The sequence below is a fragment of the Carlito syrichta genome, unplaced genomic scaffold (genome assembly GCF_000164805.1).
Source record: "Carlito syrichta isolate Samal-C Ts95f unplaced genomic scaffold, Tarsius_syrichta-2.0.1 Scaffold311998, whole genome shotgun sequence".
NCBI lineage: Eukaryota > Metazoa > Chordata > Mammalia > Primates > Tarsiidae > Carlito > Carlito syrichta.
Genome location: NW_007256094.1, coordinates 33,034 through 39,196, shown reverse-complemented (window position 1 = coordinate 39,196; position 6,163 = coordinate 33,034).

The following is a 6,163-nucleotide window of genomic DNA, read 5'->3' as shown; positions in this document are numbered from 1 at the left end:
CAAAAAAAAAAAAAAAAAAAATCCCAACAATAGGCTGGGCACATTGGCTCATGCCTATAATCCCAGTCCTTTGGGAGTCTGAGGTGAGAGGATTGCCTGAGCCCACAGGTTCAAGACCAGACTGGGCAACTTGGCGAGATCTCATCTCTACAATAAATCAAGAAAAATTAGCTGGGCATGATGGTGCATGCCTGTAGTCCCAGTTACTTGAACGACTGAGGCAGAAGGATCACCTGAGCCCAACAGAATGAGGCTGCGGTGGCCGTGAGCATACCACTGCACTCTAGCCTGGGCAACAGAGTGAGACACTAACTCAAAAAAAGAAAAATTCCAGCAATTTGTTTATCTCAGCAAGTAGATACAGAAACTGACTCCAAAGTTTATATGGAGAGGCAAAAACCTAGAATAGTCAACACAATATTTCTTTTGAGACAATCAATGAGCTACCACCTCACACCAGTCAGAATGGCCATCGTTAAAAAATAAAGATAAAAGTAAAAAAATAATAGACGCTGGTGTGAATGTAGAGAAAAGGGAGCACTTATACACTGGTGGTGGGAATATAAATTAGTACAACTGTTACAGTCTGAGTAAAAGTTCAGCTGCTCTCTCTCCATGCCAGTAAATCAAGAGGCAGGGAACTGGCAGAAAGAAGTTTATTTCTGAATTTGGAATTCAGGAAGCAGAACCTGGCTTCTGGTATTTCTGGAACCGGTCTGCTCACCCCTTAGGTTTCACAGTCTTTTTTTTTAAGTATAGGGTTGGCCGGGCTCGGTGGCTTATCCTGTAATCCCAGCACTTTGGGAGACCGAGGCTAGAGAATTGCCTGAGCCTATGGGTTCGAGACCCGCCTGGGCAACTTGGCAAGACCTCATCTCTACAATAAATCAAAAATTAGCCGGGCATGGTAGTGCGTGCCTATAGTTCCAGCTACTTGGAGGCTGAGGCAGAAGGATCGCCGGAGCCCAGCAGGTCGAGGCTGTGGTGGCCGGGAGTGGCCACTGCACTCCAGTCTGGGTGACAGAGTGAGACTCCAACTCAAAAAAAAAAAAAAAAGAGAGTGAATAGGGCTTCATTTCTCTCAGTTGAGTGAGCACAGTCTATAGGGGGTTAAGGGTTCTTTAAAGTGACTAAACGGAGTGTAAAGGAGATAAGGAAACACGGTTTCTTTTGCTAGTTCTCAGGAATGTAGGTACGTGCAGGACTGCTCGAATGCTCTTGTGCCTTTCTTTAAGGGTTGTGGCAATATGGTCAGACAATAGTGGGTTTCTGTCGTACAACCTCTATGGAAATCAGGATAGAGGTTTCTCAAAGAGCTAAAAGTAGATATAACCTTGGATTCAGCACTCCTACTACTAGGTATCTACCCAAAGGAACAGAGGTCATTATATGAAAAAGACACCTGCACTCACATGTTCATCACAGCACGATTCACAAACACAAAGACGTGGAATCAACTTAAATGCCCATCAACCGATCAGTGGATAATGAACATGTGGTATGTATACACTATGAAATACTATTCGGCTATCAAAAATAATGAACTCATATTTTTTCCAGCAACTTGGATGGAATTGGGAAACGTCATCCTAAGTAAACTATCACAGGCACAGAAAACCAGACACCACATGTTCTCACTTATAAGTGGGAATTGAACCAAGGATCCACAGAGATTTCAAGGATGGTATAATAGACACTGGAGACTCAAAATTGGAGGAGGATTGAAAGGATGAAAAATCGCCTACCGGATACAATGGCACAGACAAGGAGGAGGGTACACTTAAAGTTCAGGTCAAAGACTATTTGTACCCCTTAAAACTCTTAAAATGAAAAAAAGAAAAGAAAGGCCACAGTGTGGAACACTGGCGACACCAAATCAAGGGAAGACTGGATAAGTCAATGGTGGTACGCTGATACAATGGAATATTATATGGCAATACAAAGAAGTGAACCATAGCTACCGTCTTCAACATGGATGAACTGAATCTTAGGGTATAATGTTGAGGGGGAAAAAAATCACTTAAGTTTCAGGAGAATACAAACAGTATGATACCATTTTTATGAAGTTCAAAAATAAACAGAACAAAAATCATGGTCCAAAGTTTCATACATATATGTGAAATCGATAAAGGGAAGCAGAGATAACTTTCTAACAAATTTAGGACAGAGGTTACCTTGAGAGATGGTACCTCAAGTACCTTAGGCCAGTTACTTAGAACTGTTCATAAACGCATGATGCAAGTGTCACCTAGAGTTGCCCCCTAGAGTTGCCCAGTCTTCTGGATGATCAGAAAGTCCTCCCCAGATTGGTTTCAATCATGCGGAGCACAGCTTGATACAGACTAACAAGACACATCCTCTGCAGGTAAACAGTTGGTTGCAGCTTCCCAGCATTGGCAGCATTCTAACCTATAAATAGAGACTTGGATCTCAACCCCATGAGAACAGGACATCACAAGCAAAGCACTCTGCTTTGAAACAGATGTAAGAGAATCCTTCCCGAGTTTCCTGCGTTGCAGAAGTGATTCCTCCGTCCCTTGCCACGTGACTCAGCTTCAGAACCAATCTCCTAAAGGAGTTTATCGTGGAAAAATTTTGCTTTCTGTTAGTTCTTCTCACAACTCTTATTAAGATATCCTTCTTTGTTGGGGGATGTAAATAACCTTGAAAACTCAAATTCCAAGAGTTAGGCACCCAGGACCATCACTCCATCACGGCTATCGTGCCCCAACGATACGTAAGGGGCCTTGCCAGGAACGGTGAAGGACATAGAGACAAAGGTGACATTGTCCATTTTTTCAAGAAGTTTGTATCTCAGTGGAGGACACTGACATGTAAACAAAAAACAGTATGACTGGGACCAGTCACCCAGAGGTTAGGAGTCTGACTCACCGATATTCTGTGTAAACCTGGGCACATGATTTGAAACTATTCTGGGTCTCACTTCTCTCATCTAGAAAACAGAATTAAAAAATACTTATCTCATATTGTTTTTTGTTTTGTTTTGTTTTAGAGATAGAGTCTCACTCTATCACCCAGGAGGAAGTACAGTGACACAATCATAGCTACCTGCAGCCTGGACCTCCTGGGCTAAGTGATTCTCCAACCTCAGCCTCCTGATTAGCTGGGACTGCTTCACTCCAGCCTGCGTGACAGAGTAAGACAAAAAAAAAAAAGAGTATGCTACAGGATCTTAACACTCGATGCGTGAACTGTTCTTATCATTACAAAGTGCTCTGGGAATACACTGTAGGGGCCAATTCAGTACTTCTTGGAGGACAAATAGGTTTTAAAACATTGAACGGGCAACAATTTGGAGATAGTACAGTGGCGGATTTAGAGAATTCCAAAGTGCTTGAAGGGTATCCCAAAGCGCTTTTCACAATCAGTCTGCAAAGGCAGTAGAGGACCAGAGAGGACCAAGAAGGCCATGGTTAGGAATTCGGCCACGGTTCCCCAGACACGACATGAGCTCCTGGGTCCTGCCAGAAAGCTCAGCAAGCAGCTTGCTCTGCATCCAGGCGAGCATTCTCTTTTTCTTTTCTTTTCTTTCTTTTTTTTTGAGTTGGAGTCTCGCTCTGTTGCCCAGGCTGAAGTGCAGTGGCACACTCACAGCCACCACAGCCTCAACCTTCCGAGTAACTGGAACTACAGGCACATGCCACCATGCCCGGCTAATACTTTTGATTTATTGTAGAGATGAGGTCTCAGGCAATCCTCTCACCTCAGTCTCCCAAAGTGCTGGGATTATAGGTGTGAGCCACCACGCCCCGGGTGCATTTTCTTTTTCTAATGTAATCTTTTTCCTTGACGTTTTATTCCTCTTATTTGAAATAAGAGCAGTCTCCAGGGCTCTACCCATCTCCACCCCTCCTTCTCAGGCACATGATGGTAACCAGGTTCTGCTTAGAAGGTCACTTAGCATCTTTACATTGTATTTCAATAAATACTAATATCCTGCTGCCATCTGATGTAATAAATCACTGCCACCTCATTCTTCTAGCCACATAAATTCTGTTTTGCTTTCCTTTTGAGTGACAGAGGTTAAGAAAATACAATAAAATGACGCCTTAATTATGCTGTCAGAATGCAGTTGTTCTACAACATTGATCAGGCCTGCAGGGGCGGAAGAGAATGGACCTGAGGGAAGTCCACGTTTTCGAAGATCCAAAATGCATGCAAGCCATTTTTCATAAGAAACAGATGTACTGCAGCTAATTAGAAAAAAGAGTTTTCTGAAAGCAGCAAGCCCTAACGGGAACCCCACCAGCAATGCCAAGTTTCCAGTTGAGGGTGATGCAGGCAAAAATAAAGATAGATGATGGCTATGAGGGAAAAGGAAAGATCTGACATCACCTATAACCAGGCCAGACAGGGCCAGCATTTAGCACTCACTGGGTTTGCTTAAGTTAATCAAAAGCAGAAGGCGACCCTAATATCACATCCACTGAGAAGAGAAGGGTGCTGTTCGTGTTCCGACAGCCAGTGGTGCCTTTAAAATGTAAATCTGATGTTGTCGTGCCCTGCAGAGTTCTTCCTCACCTTTCTGACCTTCTACTCCCTCCCAGTTCCTCCACCCCAACCAGCCTGCTGTTCTGAACATGCTTAGGCTTAGGGCGTTTTTAATAGCTTTTCCCAGTGACTAAAGCACAGAGACCTGCTGGTACGGTTCTCAGTGAGTCTGCCCTACGAAAACTGACTAAATGAGTTCTCCTGTCCCTTGGCATGCCCAAACCCCCTTCTCTGCCCAACTTTTTTTCTTTTTTTTCCCCTCAGCACTTGACACTTTCCACCGCACTTACCACTTTGAAATTTAATTGTTAAATGTTCATTTTTTTTAATCTACAAAAAAAGTAATTTTTAAAATCGAAGACAGACTTTGGCCAGTCGAAAAATCACTCATGCCATTGATTTTAAACGCAATGGGACATGGGAACCCTGACTTCCCATTCTTTTTTTTCTTTTTCTTTAGTTTTTTTTAGTGTGTGTGCACCCTTCCCTTCTGACTCAGAACGTCTGGGGTGGGGTCCAGCCATCTTTTTCTTTTTCTGGGTTAGCAAAAACAGTTAGATGATTCTGATGCATGCCTCACCTTTCTGACTTCACTTTCTACCCCCCCCCCACCCCAGTTCCTCCACCCCAGCCGGCCTGCTGTTCTTCTGAACACGCTTAGGCTTAGGGCGTTTTTAATAGCTTTTCCTAGTGACTAAAGCACAGAGACCTGCTGGTACGGCTCTCAGTGAGTCTGCCCTATGAATACTGACGAAATGAGTTCTCCTGAGAGGGAGCAATACTGATGCCGAATACCAAGTACCTGGCACAGAGTGAGTGGTTATTGTTTCTATATTCCCAGCCCTAGAACACCTTTATTGGTATAGTGCTGGAGTTGAAAAATCATAGCTTAGCCATTGCTTTGCTAAGCTATGGTCTGGTCTCGTGGCTCCTTGAGCTATGGTCACCATGTCTCCTAGCTTTGGCCTGCTCCCCTACCTTGGGGAGGTGAATCTCCTCTCTCTCTCTCTTTTACTTTCTAAACAAACTATATGTTCTAATCTAAAAAAAAAAAGGAAAAGAAAAATAGTAGCTTAATTAACAGTGGGAATAGTCCAGCAAAGAGGAATCTAAGTCATCAGCGTACACAATAAATCCCAGAGAGATTATAAATAATGCATCTCCTTGGGTCCTTCCCATAGACTTTTTTTCTTTTTTCTTTTTTTTTTTTTTGAGTCTCACTCTGTTGCCCAGGCTGGAGTGCAGTGGCTATGCTCACTGCTACCACAGCCTCAGCCTGCTGGGCTCAGGCAATTCTTGTGCCATAGCCTTCCAAGTAACTGGAACTATGGGCGTGCATTGCCATGCCTGGCTAATTTTTTTCTTTTTTCTTTTTTTAATTGCAGAGGCAAGTTCTCACCAAGTCGCCCAGGCTGGCCCTCAGACTCTTGCTCCTCAACCTTGGCTTAGCCTGCAAATATCAGAATATCCCAGAGATTAGTCTTAGGAACCTTTGTTCTCTTTTATCTATATACTAGTACATTTCATTGTGTCCTATAGCTTTAAATGCCATTCAAGGGATTCGTGAACTTAGATGGACCAAAATGTTTTGTTTTCACTTATCTCTAACTGAAAGTTAGCATTTCTTTTATTTGTGAATAAGACAGCTAAT